Source organism: Bubalus bubalis, chromosome 5 (genome assembly GCF_019923935.1).
Source record: "Bubalus bubalis isolate 160015118507 breed Murrah chromosome 5, NDDB_SH_1, whole genome shotgun sequence".
Classification (NCBI taxonomy): Eukaryota; Metazoa; Chordata; class Mammalia; order Artiodactyla; family Bovidae; genus Bubalus; species Bubalus bubalis.
This window is the reverse complement of record NC_059161.1, coordinates 102970155-102991941: the sequence shown is the minus strand read 5'-3', so window position 1 is coordinate 102991941 and position 21787 is coordinate 102970155. Positions and strand designations below refer to the sequence as shown.

Sequence of the window (21787 nt, the reverse complement as noted above, 5' to 3'; positions counted from 1 at the left end):
CAATGTATAGTTTTTAACTAGATTATTTTAAAAGAACAAAGAAAAATAGCATCAAAAGAAGAGGATAGTAATATAAATTTTTTTAAGAAGAGGAAAAGGAAGGAAAAAATCAATTTAAGAAGAAAAATTGATGAAAAGCATACAGAAAGCATTCTTAATGGGAACATGTTAGACTCATCCTGTTTTTAATCAGCAGCAAGAAATTACCTTCCCATAATAAAATCCTGGTTCTTGTTCAGATTTCTGAACCCTGAGAACAACTAGAGAAACTAGGTAAAGTGTTTAAAACATTGATTGAAAACATCAGGAAATTTCAAGGCAAAGGGGGACTTGTGGCCCTACAGAACCAGTGTCTGGGAGAGGAAAGAAAAACAACATGCCTGAGTTAAGCCTGTGCTTATGCTGATTTGCTTATATTGATCTTAAGGAAATAGAAGATTTCAAAAGCAAAAATAATAGCTGAAAAGAAAAGTTCAACCAAGCATTCAACAGACTGAAGGCTTAGCAAAAAGTTATCTTTAGGTCTTTCCAAGAATAAGTACCCCTGATAAAATTCCAGAGCTTCCTTTTGAAACATTACATATAAGAACACAGGTGGAAAGTAACAGAATGGACCAAAAATATGCCAAGGAAACACTAAACAAAACAGATCTATGCATATGTTAGACAAATAAGATTGGGAAGCAAGATGTAATACTAGAAAATGAGATATTCTACAATGAAAAAATCACTCCAAAGTCACTGCAGATGGTGACTGCAGCCATGAAATTAAAAGATGCTTGCTCCTTGGAAGAAAAATGATGACCAAACTAGACAGCATGCTAAAAAGCAAAGACATTACTTTGCCAACAAAGGTCCGTCTAGTCAAAGCTATGGTTTTTCCAGTAGTCATGTGTAGATGTGAGAGTTGGACTATAAAAAAAGCTGAGCACCGAAGAATTAATGCTTTTGAATTGTAGTGTTGGAGAAGACTCTTTTTTTTTTTTTTTTTTTTGAGAAGTTTACCTTGGGATTCTTTTATTTTTTTTTTAATTTTATTTTATTTTTAAACTTTACATAACTGTATTAGTTTTGCCAAATATCAAAATGAATCCGCCACAGGTATACATGTGTTCCCCATCCTGAACTCTCCTCCCTCCTCCCTCCCCATTCCATCCCTCTGGGTCGTCCCAGTGCACCAGCCCCTAGCATCCAGTATCGTGCATCGAACCTGGACTGGCAACTCATTTCATACATGATATTTTACATGTTTCAATGCCATTCTCCCAAATCTTCCCGCCCTCTCCCTCTCCCACAGAGTCCATAAGACTGTTCTATACATCAGTCTTATGTACATGTACTCTCTACATGGAGAAGACTCTTGAGAGTCCTTTGGACTGCAAGGAGATCCAACCAGTCCATCCTAAAAGAAATCAGTCCTGGGTGTTCACTGGAAGGACTGATGTTGAAACTGAAACTCCAATACTTTGGCCACTGTAGTGGGAATTATAATAATATACTTTCATAGCCTTGAGAAATTTCACAGAAATAGCACCTGGAAAAACAGCATATATTAAGAAACTATGTTAATGATTATCTTTCATGTTTTTCTTAAAAATAATTGCCTTGTTACAAACTCCAAGGCCAGAACCAAAAGGGAGTATGAGTGGGATCATGAAAACATGGACTTTGGAACACCAGCCAGTGCCAGGCATGAATGGTGCCTACGCACTTGCTAATTGTTCCAGAGACTAGCCCAGAAGGAAACGGCCTGGGGTAAACACAAGGAGATCTGGACTATGTCAGTGTAGTCCATGACATTTAGGATTAGGTGATTAACATAGCATGTGTCTTGAGAAAGATAAGATCTGAGAAAATCTTACAGTCTGCAAATAAGAATTAAAGCTGGACTCAGAGTGGACTCTGCACCTCATTCCCATAGAGGCTGCAGGTCCCTGACCCATAGCACCAGATTTTGTGTTCTGTCTTCACTCTCATCAGACAATTAGTGCAACAGGCCACCTGATGTGAAGAACTGACTCATTGGAAAATACCCTGATGCTGGGAAGGATTGAAGGTGGGAGGAGAAGGGGACGCCAGAGGATGAGATGGTTGGATGCCATCACCGACTCAATGGACATGAGTTTGAATAAACTCCAGGAGTTGGTGATGGACAGGAAATCCTGGGGTGCTGCAGTCCATGGGGTCACAAAGAGTCGGACACGACTGAGCAACTGAACTGATAATGAATAATGGTAATTTAAAAAGCACACGTGCTCAGATGCTCAGTCATGTCCAACTCTTTGTGACCCCATGGACTGTAGCCACCTAGGCTCCTCTGTCCTTGGAATTTTTCAGGCAAGAATGCTGGAGTGGGCTGCCATTTTCTCCTCAAGGGGATCTTCCCAACCCAGGACCTAACTCATGTCTCTTATGTCTAATCTCCTGCATTGGCAGGCGGATTTTTTATGACTAGCTCCACCTGGGGACGTAACTTCTAAATATATATTATCTAATAACATTGAGGAAAACATATTTTAAAATGTTGATAAAATTAAAAAGAATAGTAAATCCACAACTGTATTTGGAAATGTTACCATGTGCTTAATAACTGATAGACTAGGCAAGAAAAATGCAGTAAAGATATAGAAAATTTAACTGATGCATTCAATCAATGTGACAACTGACAGAAAAATTATAACACATCCAACAATGGCAAAATACACCTTCTTTACAAGTGCAGATCAGTCAAAATGGAACATATCCCGGACCATAAGCCGTACACAATTCCAAAGGGCTGAAATAATTTAGAATATGTTCTCTGACTATAGTGGATTAAACTACAAACTCAATGGAAAGATAATTCAAAAATCTCCCAGATGTTCAGAATCAAGCAGCATAGTTATTTATGCCATATGGATCAAAGAAGAAATCTCAGTGGGTATTAGATAACATTTTAAAATGAAAATGAATGTTGACATTTCAAAATTTGTGAGAAACAGTTAAATCGCTGTATTGGGAGTAATATATAGAGATCTTAATACTATATATATTTTAGAATAAATTACGAAAATCAGTTAAGCTTCTGTCTCAATATATAGACAGAAAATTAACAAAATATGTCCAAAAAACAGAGAAAAGAGCAAATAACAAAAATGTTATTGGAAATCAATGGAATAGAAAGTAAGCATATGATAGAGAAAATTAACAAATGCAAAGTTGATTCTTTGAAAAAAATAGCAAAATTGACAAACACCTAGAAAATGATTAAGAAGAAAATAAAAATCAGGAGAATATCTTCATGACTTGGGATAGGCAAAACAGGAACCAATAAATATATACAGATAAATTTAACTTCTTTAAAATTAGGAAATTCTATTCAACAAAAGTACATTGAGTGTAAAAATACATGCCACAGATAAGATATTTCCAAAATAAAGACATATTCAGAATGTACAAAGAAGTCCTGCAAAATAAATGTTACTTACAGTTCAGTTTTACAGGTGGGCAAAAGACTAACCAGACGTTTCACAAAAGGGGTTTTCCAAGTTGGCAATAAAAACATGAAAAGGTAAACAGCATCATTATTTATTACAAATGCTTATTAGACCAGTACACTCTCACTAGAATATGAAGAGACTGATAATACCAAGTGTTGAAAAGGAGAAGAACATCTGGAATTCTCATACATTGCTAATGAGACTGAAATTTTTACTATAACCGAAAATTGTTTGGTATGAGCTACAAAATCTAATTAGTTTACCTTATGATGGAGCAATTTTTAAATACGTAGGCCCACCAAAAGACATGTAAAGAATGTTTGTAGCAGCTTTATTAATAATGCTCTAAACTAGACACAATCTAAAAATTCAGCTACGATATAATAAAGTTGTATTATATCAATTAAACAATACTACTAGTAATGAAAAATGGACTGCTGCTGCTGCTGCTAAGTCGAATCAGTTGTGTCCGACTCTGTCCGACCCCATAGACGGCAGCCCACCAGGCTCTCCTGTCGCTGGGATTCTCCAGGCAAGAACACTGGAGTGGGTTGCCATTTCCTTCTCCAATGCATGAAAGTGAAAAGTGAAAGTGAAGTCATTCAGTCGTGTCTGACTCTTAGCGACCCCATGGACTGCAGCCTACCAGGCTCCTCCGTCCATGGGATTTTCCAGGCAAGAGTACTGGAGTACTCATGGATAAATTTCACAGAAAATAAAAGGTCAATAAAAGGAGTACTTTTTCATGTCTATATGTTTTTGATGTATATAAAGTTTAAAAGAGGGAAAAACTAACCTATGATAGTAAAAGTTGGAACAATGATTACTTTTAGGGAATAGCAACAGTAGCAGCAGCAGAGTATGAGGGAAGCATATATTTGAACAATGATTTCATCTCAAAATGGATGATGGAATTGTTTTCAATTTTTAAGTATGATAATGGTGTTATTGCTATAATGTTGAGAGTACACCTATTTTAGAAATGTATTCTAAATATTTGTAGTTGAAATGATGTGATTATATCCCTGGAAATAGATTGGAGAGGAGAGGTTAAATGGAAAGAGATATAAATAAAACAAGATTTGCAGATGCTCAAATTTGTTGAAATTCAGTAGTGGGGACATATATGTTTTTAAGATCTATTCTTTTACTTTCAAATATTGACATTTTCCACAATAAATAGCAAACTACAATGTCTGACCAGCAATTTCACTCTAGAAATTGATGTTACATAGATTCAAATTTGTGAACTGTATATTGAAAAATACGTGTAGAATATTGATAACTCAAGTACATTCAATTTATTATGGCATTATCTGTAACAAATACTGGAAATAAGCTAAAAGTAATTAGGAAGAAATGATTAAATAAGTTAACCTAATGGAATACAACTCAATCATTCACTGAAATTGATATGGAGATTTTACAAAACAGTCATCTCATTTCGGAGGAGCCTGGTAGGCTGCAGTCCATGGGGTCGCACAGAGTCGGACACGACTGAGCGACTTCACTTTCACTTTTCACTTTCATGCATTGGAGAAGGAAATGGCAACCCACTCCGGTGTTCTTGCCTGGAAAATCCCAGGGACGGGGGAGCCTGGTGGGCTGCCGTCTATGCGACACGACTGAAGTGACTTAGCAGCAGAATCTGAGATAAAGCCACAAAATATTCTTTTTTTTTTTTTTTTTTTCGTAATTACTCTTATCTTGATCGCCACCTGCTGGTAGCCAGGGAGAAATGTAATTTCTAACCGTTACCAGGTGTCCAACTTTGTTGGCTTCAAAGACATCAACAGTGCTTTTAGTTGGGTCTCAGTAATTCCTGGACAAAAATGCTCAGTTTATCAGACAGCCTGTCTCCCACCGTGTTTCCACTGCGAAGATGGTGTTACAATTTATTCGTGGGAGGAAATGCGGCATGGGAGAAGGCTATCTGGTTTCATGCTGATTTTAGTCTGTGAGCTGCTTTCTGCTGTTCTTTGACAAGATAATCCTTATAGGTCTGGTCACTCGGAGCCCTCCTAGCATGCTATGACCATTGAACCTGTAGTCTTTTCTCCTGACATCATATGGCAAGCAAATCTGCCGTAGAGGCTTGCATAACACTCCTTGAGAGGAGCAACATCCTCCACTTGCCAACTCCATTCTCCCGGTTTATTTCTCTCCAGATTCATTTCATGTCCCCACCCTGTCCCTGGCTCAGCGGCCTGCTGCTCTCAGCCTCTGCTAGGTAGGGCACTAACTGGCAGTGTCACAGATTCTCCACTCAGGACCCCCTGTAACAAACACTGAGGAAGCCTTGAGGAAGAGAACTAGATGTTCTTTCTGATCAGACCTATCTGCTCCTTGGTTGCTATGTTGGATTGATCCAAATCAATGTGACGTCTTCTGTATAACTTCCTAGTTTCCTCCTAGGGACCCCACCTGGAAATGGGGGCAATCGCTCCCTGAGTTCAATGCCCTACCCCCACCCCCCCTGCTTATTGCAGAGTTTGGAATAAAGATTTGGGTAAAGTACTATATTTAGGATGCAATTCCAGGGAGTGAGAAAGTGAGACAGAGAGTAAAGCAAATGTTTATCAGGGGGGTTACCTTTATGGGAAATTAGAGTTCAATCTCACTGAGGGTCTTCAGAGACTGCATAAAGCAAAGCATAGAATTATTACACTGAGGGATGGACAAGGTGGGATCTTTACCCACTGACTCCCATTACTCACTGATTGAGAGTGGCTTCTAGGAGTAACTCTTATGCAATTCTACTTGTCCTACTAGGACAAGGACGTTCCTGTAGCAGAAAAAAAAAAAATACAGGTGAAGAGTTATAAGTACTTGGGTTAGAATACAACAGTCTTTATGGAAATTGCCCACTGAAGCTACAGGCAAACTCTAGGTGAGTGACGGCTTTGGTGGGGTACTAACAGCATCTGCTTACATCTACTCACGTTATAAGGATGTGTATTCCTCTCCCACTGAAGCCTAGGAAGACGTAAATGCGATCTACATCGTATTAACATGCCTATCTCCTTCTGACTTTATCTTTCTTCTTGCCATCCTCCAAAGCTATGAGCAGTGGCATTTCCTACTTGTTATATTTTGCTTCTTCCTAGTTCTAAATCCAATCTTCCTGATTTTTTTTTTTTTAATGGCAAAAAAAAGTGTTCTTCTCTATGAACTAGAAGAACTCTTATGGGTGACACCTGTAAGCTGGGCTCTTAATTTGTCAAGTGGAAGTCAAAAGAAAAGCTTTATTTATATATAAATATACAACATACAATGTAGTTATTAGTAAGTATAATTCAATGGCTTTTAGTATACTCACAGATATATGTTATCATCAGTACAATGAATTTTAGAATGTTTTCATCACTTCAAAAAGTAAAGCTGTACCATTTAGCTATCATCCCTTCCCTAGTCTTAAGCAACTACTATTCTACTTTCTGTCTCTCTGGATTTCCCTATTTTAAACATTTAATATGAATTATATCACATTAGCGTAATGGTTTACAATTCATACATTTTGTAGCATATCCTGGTGTTTTTTCTTTTATAGATTAGTTACATTCCATTGTATGGCTATATCAAGTTTCATTTGTCCATTTGTCAGTTGATAAACATTTTGATGGTTTCCACCTTTTGGCTATTATGAATAATACTGATTTAAACATTCATGTACAAGTTTTTTGTGTAACTATTTTTCATTTTTCTTGGGTAAATACCTCAAGTGTAATTATTGGGTCATATAATAAATTACTGTTTAATCATTTGAGAAGCCAAATGAATTAAGTAAATACTTTTACTATACATAATGCCTGTATTTCAATATTATTAAACTACTGTAAGATTCTATCATGGATTTTAGAAGCTGCATATGCCCTATACTTTCTCTTCACTTTGTTTTTGTTTTTGAAAAATTCTAAACTGCTCCAATTGGACCAACATCTTGTTCTGACTAAGGTGAATGTTGTCTACATAAAAATATGGATAAGTTCATAAATAATTTTTGAAATATTCTCTTTACATGTGTAAAGAATTATATGTGTTGACCTGCAAGTATCTTCGTAAGGGTACACACCAAACTGTCAACAGTAGCTTCTAAAGGGTAGGACGAAGGAAATAAGGAAAGCATACTTCCGCCTTTGGGCTTCCCAGATGGCGCTGGTGGTAAAGAACCTGCCTGCCAATGCAGGAAACATAAGAGACATGGGTTTGATTCCTGGGTTTGGAAGATCCCCCAGGAAGATCCCCTTCAGGAGAGCATGCCAACCCACTCCAGCATTCCTGCCTGGAGAATCCCATGGACAAAGGGTCCTGGCTGGCTACAGTGCATAGGGTCGCAAAGAGTCTGACAAAACTGAAATGACTTAGCCTGTCTTCCATTTTTAAGTTTCTGACATTGGTTATTATATTAATTTTATTGCAATGATTATGTAATAAATAGATTAATTTTTAAAGCCTAGATGGAGAGTGTTCAGATTACTAAAATCAGAAATTGAAAGAGTTAATCCTCTAGGTCCTATAAAGAAAAGTGAAAGTCACTCAGTCATATGTGACTCTTTGCAACCCCGTGGACTATACAGTCTATGGAATTCTCCAGGCCAGAATCCTAGAGAGGGTGGCCTTTCCCTTTTCCAGGGGATCTTCCCAACCCAGGGATTGAACCCAGGTCTTCCGCATCGTGGGAGGATTCTTTACCAGCTGAGCCACAAGGGAAGCTGAAGAATACTGGAGTGGGTAGCCTATCCCTTCTCCAGTGGATCTTCCCAATCCAGGAATCGAACTGGGATCTCCTGCATTGCAGGCAGATTCCTTACCAGCTGAGCTACCAGAGAAGTCAGGTCCTATAAAATAGATAACTCATGAAAATATACTGTATAGCACAGGGATCTCTACTTAATGCACTTTGATGACCTGGAAGGGAAGGAAGCCTAAAAGTGAGGAGTGAGGGGATATATGTCTATGTATGGCTAATTCATTTTACTGTACAATAGACACTAATACAACATTGTAAAACAAATACACTCCAGTAAAAACTAATTTTAAAAAGGAAAAGTTACAACCAACACCACAGAAACACAGAGGATCATAAGAGACTGCCACAAATAATTATATGCCGGTAAAATGGACAACCTAGAAGAAACAGACAAATTCTTAGAAAAGTACCATCTTCCAAGACTGAACCAGGAAGAAATAGAAAATATGAACAGACCAATTATATAGGTTGATATACTGGATCAGAAATGATTACTTTTTATTCTCACAAATAGCATGAAAGCAAGAGGGAAGATTTTAGAGACAGCAGGTTGAGGGGAACTAAAGATATTAACAAGGGGTTATGCTATAGGGTGGCTTCAGATTCTGATAACGAGACAACTCCAGTACATCAGCAGCAAGTCCCTTTGCTGAGTCTCCAATAGATTGCAGACCCCGAGAGAAAAGGGCTTAATATGAAGTAACAAGATGTCTGCATTCTCCATGTCACTCATTGCAGCTGGGAAGATTCTAGGATGAAAGGAGATGCAGGCTGGAAGCAACGTGCTTGCTGACAGTTTCTTGATTTGGTAAAATGCTCTTTCTGGGAAGATAGAGGTCACCTTGCATTTTGTGGAATCACTAACATATTGAAGGAAGAAAAAATTATAAGAGTGAACTGAAACTTTTTAAATAGGATGATGAATGGGGGTTTAGCTTATTAACAAGTCAGATATGTGTGTTCATAACCACTTGCTTTTCATACTGGAACTCCAGTTTGTATTGCCCTTTCCTTTCTTATGTCCTTCATTAATTTTGTTCCTTTATTCTTTCTCTCACTCTCCCTTTATTTCTTGCCTTTCCTTTTCTTCACTTCCCATCCCCTTTTAATCATTTGGACAGAGTAATCCAGTGAAATTTTTCACAACTGAAAGCCATCTCATTCCTTGTTTGGAAGAGATAGAAGATGTTTTAAGTGAACCAATTCTGCAGTCAGGAAATAAAGTATTGAAGGAGCAAAAAAGACTAAAGTTATTCCTTAGTTCTTCAGAAATCTGTCCTGCAGCAGAAATGAGCAGAAATTATTCACCAACTTTTCAATTACAAGTTTTTTGAAACAACTTTAAAGCTATTTTATATCTTTTGGTTATCCATACAAAGATAACTTAATACTTTTACTGTTAAATTTTATTAAAATTTTACCAAGAAACTTATATGAGACAGTAATATAAAAATTCTAAAACAGCTCAAAATACAGGTAAATTAAGTTTGGGTGGGAAATGAGGACTAGGACATCCAAGGAAATTTAGGCTTCACCATCATCATAGATGCTGTCAATCTATATTATTGGCAGAGAAATATGAATTCACATACTGTTGGGTGAGTGAGCAAAAAAGCAAGTTACATAATAGCATTCTTAATGTGAACCTGAATCGTTAAGATAGTTATTTAACTGGGGCACAATGACTTAGGCTCAGATATTTATTATTTCAGGTATGGACATCTTAGAGACAGGCAGTTGCAGGACTTTCTCTTTGTTTTAATTATGCCAGCAAGAACACAGCTGTTTCTTTTTTTCCATTCTACCATCCTTACCTATTGGCTTTTTTTTTTATCCTCATTATCATTATTTCCTATTATAAGATGGCTACTATATCTGTAGGTGTCATGATGGGATTTGAAGCAGGAAAAAGGTATATTAGTCAGGGACTTGAGTTGAAAATAACAAATATGCTGTCACTAGTTTAAGCTTAAAAGTAATTTGCAGTATATTCAGCAGCTCATGAAACCATCGGAAGGGTGGGGAAAAGACCCTTAGTTCAGCTTTGAGAAGAAAATCTCAAAATCCATTTACAAAACACACAAGAAACTTTAGCCACTGCATTTGCTTAATGCTAAATTCTAGCACAACTGCACTCATCTCACACACTAGTAAAGTAATGCTCAAAATTCTCCAAGCCAGGCTTCAGCAATACGTGAACTGTGAACTTCCAGATGTTCAAGCTGGTTTTAGAAAAGTCAGAGGAACCAGAGATCAAATTGCCAACATCCGCTGGATCATGGAAAAAGCAAGAGAGTTCCAGAAAAACATCTATTTCTGCTTTATTGACTACGCCAAAGCCTTTGACTGTGTGGATCACAATAAACTGTGGAAGGTTCTGAAAGAGATGGGAATACCAGACTACCTGACCTGCCTCTTGAGATACCTATATGCAGGTCAGGAAGCAACAGTTAGAATTGAGCATAGAACAACAGACTGGTTCCAAATAGGAAAAGGAGTATGTCAAGGCTGTATATTGTCACCCTGCTTATTTAACTCATATGCAGAGTACATTATGAGAAACGCTGGGCTGGAGGAAGCACAAGCTGGAATCAAGATTGCTGGGAGAAATATTAATAACCTCAGATATGCAGATAACACCACCCTTATGGCAGAAAGTGAAGAAGAACTAAAGAGCCTCTTAATGAAAGTGAAAGAGGAGAGTGAAAAAGTTGGCTTAAAGCTCAACATTCAGAAAACTAAGATCATGGCATCCAGTCCCATCACTTGATGGCAAATAGATGGGGAAACAGTGGCTGAATTTATTTTTCTGGGCTCCAAAATCACTGTAGATGGTGATTGCAGCCGTGAAATTAAAAGACATTTACTCCTTGGAAGGAAAGTTTTGACCAACCTAGACAGCATATTAAAAAGCAGAGACATTACTTTGTCAACAAAGGTCCGTCTAGTCAAGGCTATGGTTTTTCCAGTGGTCATGTATGGATGTGAGAGTTGGATTATAAAGAAAGCTGAGTGCAGAAGAATTGATGCTTTTGAATTGTGGTGTTGGAGAAGACTCTTGAGAGTCCCTTGGACAGCAAGGAGAACAAACCAGTCCATTCTAAAGGAGATCAGCCCTGGGTGTTCTTTGGAAGGAATGATGTTGAAGCTGAAACTCCAATACTTTGGCCACCTGATGTGAAGAGCTGACTCATTTGAAATGACCCTGATGTTTGGAAAGATTGAGGACAGGAGGAGAAGGGGATGACAGAGGATGAGATGGTTGGATGGCATCACCAATACAATGGACATGGGTTTCAGTGGACTCTGGGAGTTGGTGATGGATAGGGAGGCCTGGCATGCTGTGGTTCATGGGGTCGCAAAGAGTCGGACACGACTGAACCACTGAATTGAACTGAACTGAAGTTCTAGGACTTGGTTTTACTGACACTTGAGTATATGATTAAATCTGCATCAAGTTCCCTGACTAGGAGAGTTTGCCTGCTCAATGTGAGGCTAACCCGACAGCTGTTTACCCTAACCAACTGTCCAGTTTGCTTCATATTGAGCAGGTTCCTGGTGACACAAGATTTTTAGTAGCAAACCATGAACACCCTGGCCAACCCAAGTTGTACGTCTCTCTACCTCACCACTGTTGAGAATCATATCACCACTGCAGGCCAAATCTCTTTCATTTCCTCCCTCAGTTGCATTAATGAAAGAGGTGCCAAAGGAACAACGCAAAGAGGTTGTTGATACTTTAACCTGGTAACCTGGCCCGTGGGTACCTGTGCCCTCACTGATACCTTACAATTCATGTGGGGAAACAAGTCTCTTTTGAGGGAGGAGCAAGAAGGGAGGTGGAGCAAAGGAAGCCAGAGTTCTCCTTTAAAAATAAGTAAATGCATCTAAAAGTAGTGTATGTTTATAAATGAAACCATTTTTATCTATATTCACATATCATTCCCAGTTGTTAAGCACTGTTTGTTACTAAAAGGGAGAATCCATATTTCCTGGGTCATCATACAAACAAAAGCCAACATTGCCCTCTTCCCTGTAGAGGATAATAGAACTGTGAACTTGAAACTCAGTAAGCAGAAAAAAATAAATCTTCAGTGTCCTTCTTTTTTTAAAAAAATGTCTTTCTCATTTTATTTTTTTTGGCTGGGCTTGGTCTTCGTTGCTTTGCACAGTCTTTCTCTAGTTGCAGTGAGTGGGGCCTACCCTCAAGTTGCTGTGTGGAGGCTCCTCATTGCAGTGGCCTCTCTTGCTGCAGACCACAGGCTCTAGGCTGTGGGCTTCAGTGGTTGCAGCACGTGGGCTCAGTATTTGTGGCACTCAGGATTAGCTGATCCTCGGCATGTGGCATCTTCCCAGACCAGGGATCGAACCCATGTCTCCTGCACTGACAGGCAGATTCTCATCCTCTGGGCCACCAGGGAAGTCTTTCAATGCCCTTTTAGTCCAGGATTTGCCTAATGCTGCATCTGATCCTTCAATGAAATAGCTGCCCGTAGTAGGTGAGCCAAGCACAGGGGAAAGAGATCTGATACCTGTGGCATAGATCTAGCTTTGAATTCTGGATCCAAAATACCAAATTGCAGCATGACCCTTGTCAAATCACCTAATCTCTCTTCTCCTCAGCTTTATCATTTGTGAATTAAGATATTTGAGCTAAATAATCTTTAATTTCTAAAAGTATGTGTCTCAACAACAACAACAAAAAGTCATTGTTTCAGTTTCCCCTATTTAAGGAAATATAAAATGACTTCAGGAATCAAACTGTCACCCCTCTACCCTCCAAAGAAAACTTATACCCTGTACGATTCTTGATTCATTTTAAAAAGAAAGTGACATTTCCACCAGAGTTTCAAACCAGGTCAGTCTGATGGCAAAGGTGTACCACGGAATTATCTCTTCTGCTGTATAGGCAAGGTGGACATAAATACTGCTTGCTCTTCAATGGGCATGGTTATTCTATGAAGAGCAATATATTCTTAGGATAGTGAATAATTTTCTTTTTGATACCGAAGCTGCTTTTTATGTCCATACAACATTGGTTTTCCTCCCGTAAACTGTAGAGAAGCACAGTAAAAGCTGCAAAGTCCCAATGACTTTCTATCCCTTCTCACTCTACAGCACTGTTGCTTCCAGACACACACTTCACCTGTTAAGGACCTGGACTCAGCTGATCTTTTTTCACTGCCCTCCTGTCCTTGTCCATCTCCAAAGACCACCCTGGGGCTAGAAACAAATTGGATTCTATGAACCTTTTTTTTTGTTTTGAATTCTTGTTTTAATGGGATTGTAAAGGTTATAATGGAGGAAATTATTTGGGGCAGTAGTGTTAGGCACCTCTTCCCTTGGGCTTTCTAGCTCGTTTGGTTAGAGAAAATCTCTAATAAGGCCAAGGTCACTGGAACATATTAAATTGCCACATTGTTCTGTGGCACAGGTTGAATTCCTAGATTTGGCCAATAACCTGTCTCATTCATTCAGTATTAATTCATTCACTTCCTCAACTAGATGCCAGGAACTGAAAATAATATTAATACTAAGCAGCAGTTTTTAGGCACTTGAATGTACCAGGTACAATGAGCTGTGTTTTACGTACAGGATTTCATTTGATCCATACACTTGCTTCATGCAAGTAATGTTATTAGAGCCATTTCATATGAGGAAACCGAGGCTTAAGCAGATTAAGGGACTTACTCAAGGAAGAGGAGGTAGGATTCCTCCCAGGTAATCTGAGTTCATATCAAACTAAAGAGAGTTCTCATTCCCACAGAGCGTATACCTCCATGGGGAGCCAGATACTAAAGTTTAATTAGCTAAAGCACATTCAGTTATTCTTTGATCATAATAATTAACCAGCCATTACACAAATGTGATCAAGAATGAGAAAGGGGATTGAGGACTATTAGATTCTATGGAAATGTCAGAGAACACCGCAGAAGAAGTGACACTTAAGTTGAGGCACAGCTATTTAGAAGGAGTTAGTCAAGTAAAAAGCGTGAGGGGTGGTGAGCTTTCCAGACGAAGGGACCCACCCTGTAAAAATAAAAATAAATAAATAAAGGAAGAGGCCAACGTTTATTGACTGATGCAAAACCACTAGACTCTACTAAGTCCTTTATAAGACTTATCTGTTTTAATCCATATAGAAACACTTTAAGGTAGATATTATTACTTATCCTTATTTCATGCAGAAGCTGAAACCAGTCATGGGTTGAATAGTGTTTCCACAAAACTCGCTACTCAAACTTTGAAAGGTGACCTTATTTGGATCTTAAGATGAAATCATTCTGGATTCAGGCTGAGCCCTAAATCCAATGGCTGATGTTTTTGTAATAAGAGAGGACACAGAGACACAGAAAAGGGAATGGAAAGAGAGAGCACAGATTTGAGGAACACATCTATCCTCTGCATTTTCTTTAGTCGTAAGTCATATCCAACTCGTTGTGACCCCATGGACTGCAGCACTCGTGGCTTCCCTGTCCTTCACTACCTCCCAGAATTTTTTCAACTCATGTCCATTGAGTCGGTGATGCTATCCAACCATCTTAACCTCTGCCACCCCTTAAACACCAGAAACTAGCCAAGATATGAGGCCATTTTCCCCTTACAGGCTATTGGTGCTGACACCTTGAGTTTGGACTTCTAGCCTCCTAAACAGTGAGAGAGTCAATTTCTGTTACTTTAGGCCAGTCAATATGTGGTAATCGATTATGGCAGCCCAAGAGAAATAATACAATACTCTTTGCCACAGGGGAGCCTAATAATAAAGCTTAGGAGGATTTATTTATTTACTCAGCCTTGCTGCTGCTGCTGCTGCTAAGTCGCTTCAGTCGTGTCTGACTCTGTGCGACCCCATAGACGGCAGCCCACCAGGCTCCCCCGTCCCTGGGATTCTCCAGGCAAGAACACTGGAGTGGGTTGCCATTTCCTTCTCCAATGCATGAAAGTGAAAAGTGAAAGTGAAGTCGCTCAGTCGTGTCCGACTCTTAGCGTTATTCATTGTTAATACTGTGTGTCAGATATTTTGACATGAATTATGAAAGGTGCACCTGATGCAAATATGGGATCCACTTTCAAAGACTGCAAAGCAGGAGCTGATAGGTGCCATATGAAAGTGTAAATTAATCATAATAATAATAGTAATAATCACTCTCATGTATTAAATATATGTACCAGGCACAGTGAGTGATTACTTACATACATTATTTAATTTAATGTGCAAAAGGTATATATAACTTATTGCATTTAGCAGATAAAGAAACTGAAGCATGATGAAGTTTAATTACCTTCTTCAAGGTTGTATATTTTTGCCAATGCCAGGGTGGGATCTCAATTTCCAGTGAGAGGATAAACAAAGGAAGTTAAAGAGAATACAAGCCATCAGCAGAAGCTTCTCCCAGGTCTTCAGATTTATGCTGTAGATGCCACCACTTATTTCCTGGGTCATGAATGATGAGTAATGTTGGGCGTTGATGAATGAAAGGCAAGGAAAAGGAAGTTGTGGGCATTAACAGTGAGCATAAAGGCAGAAAAACAGAAAATGGGCCTTTTGTTAGTAACAGAGTGCCCCAGTTTGTTGGGATGTGTGGTGCACTGAAAAACAAACATGGAAATTTACTTGGAACGGTAGACTCAGACCGGTTGTTGACCTATGAACAAATGTCAGGAGAAGCTGGGAAATTATTCTTTGAAGAGATTGAAGTTCAGAAGGATTGTGCCAAACCAAGCAGAATGATCCGATTGCTGCTTCAGGGAGATGAATCCCACAGGAGTGTGAAAAACAGACTGGCGACTGGCACAGACTGATGGCCAAAGAACCATTTAGCAGCCAAATGTTCTAAGACAGAGAGGGACAAAATGCATTCACATTCCTCAGAAAGCAACTCCTGGGCCAAACCCCGACTGCTCTTTTATTTAAAAACATCTGTTGAGCCTTTCTGTGCTACCCAAGTAGGGATCCATATGAAAATGTCTAAGATTCACATCATAACTTAAAGGGAAACTTGTCTGGAGCACTTAATATCCTGCAAATGAAGGAGGAGGATTCTCCTTCTTAAATTTCTTGCAGCAGGAATATACTTAAGTGGCTGTCAAATAACTGTAGCTCTACAAAAGGAAATAAGTAATCGTGTTTATAGCATAAATCTGAAGACCTGGGAGAAGCTTCTGCTGAGGGCTTGTATGATTATTGCCACTGAAAATCTAGCTGATATCAGCGTCGTATCCTCTAGGAAAACTGGCTGTGGGGCTGGGCTGAAGTTTGCTGCTGCTGCCAGAGCCACTTTGATTGCTGGCCACTTTGCTTCTGGAGTCCCTTGGACTGCAAGGAGATCCAACCAGTCCATTCTGAAGGAGATCAGCCCTGGGATTTCTTTGGAAGGAATGATGATAAAGCTGAAACTCCAGTACTTTGGCCACCTCATGCAAAGAGTTGACTCATTGGAAAAGACTCTGATGCTGGGAGGGATTGGGGGCAGGAGGAGAAGGGGACGCCAGAGGATGAGATGGCTGGATGGCATCACTGACTCGATGGATATCAGTCTGGTGAACTCCGGGAGTTGGTGATGGACAGGGAGGCCTGGTGTGCTGTGATACATGGGGTTGCAGAGAGTCGGACACGACTGAGCAACTGAACTGAACTGAACTTGCTTCTGGAAACTTCACTAGTCAGATCCAGGAAGGCTTCCAGGAGCCATGCCTTTTAGTGGTTATCGATCCCAGGACTGACCACTAGCCTCTTACAGAGCTGTCTGTTAACCTCCCTGCCATCACACTATGTCAGACTCTGCACTTGGCGATCATGCCATCCTCTACAACAACAGTGGGTCTGATGGGAGGGACATTGGCCCAGAAAGTTCTGCACATGTGTGGTACCATGTGAGCACCCATGAGAGAGTATATCTTATCTCTGCTTCTGCAGAATCCTGCAGAAGAGATTGAAAAGGAAGCACAAGCTGCTGCTGGAAAGGCTGTTGACCCAGGAGGAATTTCAGGGTGAGTGTACTGCTTCAGCTCCTGGGTTTACTGCATTTACAGCTCAACCTGAGGTTGGGCTCCCCAGGTGGCACTAGTGGTAAAGAATCCACCTGCCAAGGCAGGAGACACAAGAAATGCGAGCTTGATCCCTGGGTTGGGAAGATCCCCTTGAGGAGGACATGGCAACCCACTCCAGTATTCTTGACTGGGAAGTTCCATGGACAGAGGAGCCTGGTGGGGTACAGTCTATGGGGCCACAAAGAGTTGGACACAACGGAAGCAACTTAGCATGCATGCATGCACAACCTGAGGTTACAGACCAGTCTGAAACTGCGGGCACTCCCTGTGCCTAGTCAACAGTTCTCCAGGGCAGACAGCAGGGCTGAGCCACCCTCAAGGACTGGTCTGGAACTCTCACTGCTCAGGCCACTGAATGGGTAGGAATGACCACTGAGTGGTCTTAAGCTCTTCTTCCATGGGCTCCACACAGAAAAATGGAATACGGATGACTGAAATAAACAGCAGTTTATTTAAAACAAACATTCAATGATTAAAAAAAAAAAAAAACAAGGACCAGATTCCCTCCTAGAGCCTTTAGAAGAATGCCACCCAGCTGGCAGCTTTAATTTAGCTTCCTAAGGACTGTGTCCGACTTCTACAGAACTCTAAGATAACATATTTCTGTTGTTTTAAGCCAGTAAGCTGTGTTCACTTATTACCACAGCAACAGGGAACTAAAACAGATAGTAAACCAGAAAAAAAAAAAAAGCCAAGATATTTTTGGGTAGGATTATAATCTAGAGTGAAGAAAAAATTGGGGAGGATAATATGGCAGTGAACCACTGAAAAGGTTATGACACCTGACCTGTGTTCTTGGTGTGTAAGGGAAAGAATGATTAATAGTTAAGATGGAGATGAAGAGGTGGCTTCATTAGAGAGGAGACACTAACATTCTTTGTGAGCTCATCTAACCCTGATCTGAATGAGGAAATTTAGAACTGGTATAAGCTCAGACACTTAATTTTTTCTGTGATGAATATTGTGTTTTTTCTATGCCTGTAAAAGAGAAACATGGGCCTGCCTAAAGTTTTACACAGTAAAGGAAGGGATTTTTTTTTTTTTAATTAAGACTTTTTGTAAGAGAAGTTTAAGGTTTATGGTAAAATTGAGGAGAAGTATGTAGAGATTGCCCATATACTCCCTTCCCCCAATATGCATAGCCTCCCCCATATCCACATCCCCCATCAGAGTGGTACATTTGTTAGAATTGATGAACCCACATTGGCACATTATAATCACTCAGCCTGTGTAGTTTCTTTAGGGTTTGTTCTCAGTCTCCTATATTCTGTAGGTTTGGACAAATGTATAATGACATGTATCCATCAATACGATATCATATTTTCACTGTCCTAAAAATCCTCTGTGCTTCAACTATTCACCCCTCCCCCACAAATCCACCCTTACCCTCAAAACCAATGGCAACCACTGATGTTTTTACTGTCTTCATAATTTTGCCCTTTTCAGAAGGTCATATATTTTAATTTGATTTAATTAAATATAAATTGATTTTATTTAATTAAATATAAATTAATATAATTTAATTTAATTTTAATTTGAGTCATACTGTCTGTAGCCTTTTCAGACTGACTTCTTTCACTTAGTTATAGTCATTTAATATGCCTCTGAAGTGGTAAAGAATCCACCTGCCAATGCAAGAGACACAAAAGATGTGGGTTTGATCCCTGCATCAGAAAGATCCCTTGGAGTAGTCAATAGCAACCCACTCCAATATTCTTCCTTGGAAAATTCCATGGACAGAGGAGCCTAAAGGGCTATGCTTCATTGGGTCACAAAGAGTTGGACACGATTGAGCCACTGATGCATGCACATGTATATGTCTTTTTATGGCTTGATAGCTCATGTATTTTTAGTGCTAAATAATATTCCATCGACGTAAGTAATATTCCACAGTTTATTTATCCATTCAACTACTGAAGGACATCTTGATAACTTCCAAGTTTTGATAAATATGAATCAGTTCAGTTCAGTTCAGTCGCTCAGTCATGTCTGACTCTTTGTGACCCCATGGACTGCAGCATGCTAGGCCTCATCCATCACCAACTGCTGGAGTTGACTCAAATTCATGTCCATTGGGTTGGTGATGTCATCCAACCATCTCATCCTCTGTCGTCCCCTTCTCCTCCTGCCTTCAATATTTCCCAGAATCAGGGTCTTTTCCAATAAGTCAGATCTTTGCATCAGGTAGCCAAAGTATTGGAGTTTCAGCTTCAACATCAGTCCTTCCAACGAACATTCAGGACTGATTTCCTTTAGGATGGACTGGTTTGATCTCCTTTCAGTCTAAGGGATTCTCAAGAGTCTTCTCCAACACTACAGTTCAAAGTCGTCAATTCTTCTGCACTCAGCTTTCTTTATAGTCCAACTCTTACATTCATACATGACCACTGGAAAAACCATAGCCTTGACTAGACAGACCTTTGTTGGCAAAGTAATGTCTCTGCTTGGTCATAACTTTCCTTCCAAGGAGTAAGCATCTTTTTATTTCATGGCTGCAGTCATTATCTGCAGTGATTTTGGAGCCCAGAAAAATAAAGTCAGCCACTGTTTCCCCATCTATTTGCCAAGAAGTGATGGGACCAGATGCCATGATCTTTGTTTTCTGAATGTTGTGGTTTAAGCCAACTTTTTCACTCTCCTCTTTCACTTTCATCAAGAGGCTCTTTAGTTCTTCTTCACTTTTTGCCATAAGGGTGGTGTCATCTGCATATCTGAGGTTACTGATATTTCTCCCAGCAATCTTGATTCCAGCTTGTGCTTCATCCAGCCCAGCGTTTCTCATTATGTACTCTGCATATGAGTTAAATAAGCAGGGTGACAATATACAGCCTTGATGTACTCCTTTTCCTATTTGGAACCAGTCTATTGTTCCATGTCCAGGTCTAACTGTTAATTATGAATAAAGCTGCTAAAAATGTTCACGTGCAGGTTTTTTTGTGGACATAAGTTTTCAACTGAGTTTTGTTTTAAATATAAAAGGGACGCAGTCTTCCAATTAAATTGGGATAATTGGACATACCATTTGTGTTCATTTTCTCCTAGTGACTCACTAAAATGATAATGAAAAGTTTTTTAAAAAGCAATAAAGCCTCAAGGAAAATGAGAATGGGACACCAGGCAACAATATTTAGAAGATGTTACCAAGCTTTCAGAAGATGGAAAGATGATGGACAAGTGGAAAGTGACCTAAAGAGTGAAGAAGGGTGATCTCCAAATGCCTTCAAGTGGAAGCCAACCAGAAGTCATCTGATTCATGCACAAAGTGAGGAAAAGCTCGAGAGCTGAAATGAACAGATAACTCTGTAAGAAGGGTGGTTGGCTCAGGGTTAAAAATGGCTGCAATTGTCTATAAAGAGGAGTTAGACCTACCCATACAGGCACATGAACTCACCTATCATGAAAGGATATGGAAATGTATCTCTCCAGGGTGATCATATGGTTCTACACCTGAAGGAGATAAGTATAACTGAGGCCTGGGGTGAGATGAGATGCCTTACTGAAAATCAAAAGGAAAAATCAAAGTTTTTATACTGAATAGTAAGACTCTACCCCCAGCTCCTTTCTCTATTCAGCTTCCAGAATGTTGGTTACCAGATGTGTGATCTTCTCGAGGAAAAATCTTAGAGGACTCCAATGTAGATAAGAAGGAGGGGAAATCATCAGGAATATTAAATAAGAATGTTTCCTGATTTGAGGACATGAAAGACTGTGTCTCTTAGTGACAAGCATAAAGAATACAAAATGTCCCTTATTAAATTTTCCAAACAATAAAGATAGAGTACCATAATGCTTCTATAGAATGATTTAAAAAAAACCACACACATGTACACACACTTCTTCAGGAGTCATAATGGAATTAATCTTCCCAATGGGAACACTGTAAGATGGAAATCAATGAGACAATATGATCAAAATTATCAGGGAAAAAAGTGTTATACTTAAAACTCATAGTAACAAAACTATCAATCAAGTGTGAAGGAAGAAAAAGTCAACTTTCATATTTGCAGGGTTTCAAATAACAAGCCTTGTGTTAAATAAATAGCAGGCCCCTATTGTATATAAACAGACTCCTATTTCAGGAAACCATGGGAGTATGTAATCCAGGAAGGATGCAGGATCCAGAAAGCAAGAAGGGGACACAGAAAAAGAGTTGGAAAGACCTTTCAGAAGATGGTGACTGAGGATTCCAGGTTGGCATCTATATAACAAAACTGGAAAGCACCTAGTGTAGATTGAAGTAGAAGGACAGAAAGCTCCAGGAGAAATGTATCCACGGAAAAGCAGAATTGATAGATTACCTCATGAGCTTGATTATATCAAGAGAAATTGGTTCTTTTGGCATGTTTTGAGATAGATTAATGACAGGAATATTGAAACATAATAAAACAATGTCAACACGTAGAAGGGTACAGTTTTGAACACTAGGGAAAAGAAACTAGTGTATAAGAGAAAGGAAATGAAAGCAAAGTAGCCCTGTGGCTTGGCTGTGAGGGGGGTGAGGTGGAAG

The 21787-nt window shown here is 39.3% G+C and overlaps 1 pseudogene; it reads left to right on the top strand.

Moving 5' to 3' along the window:
* Positions 1-15702: 15702 nt before the first annotated feature.
* Positions 15703-17666, top strand: LOC112585262 (annotated as a pseudogene).
* The last annotated feature ends 4121 nt before the right edge of the window (positions 17667-21787 follow it).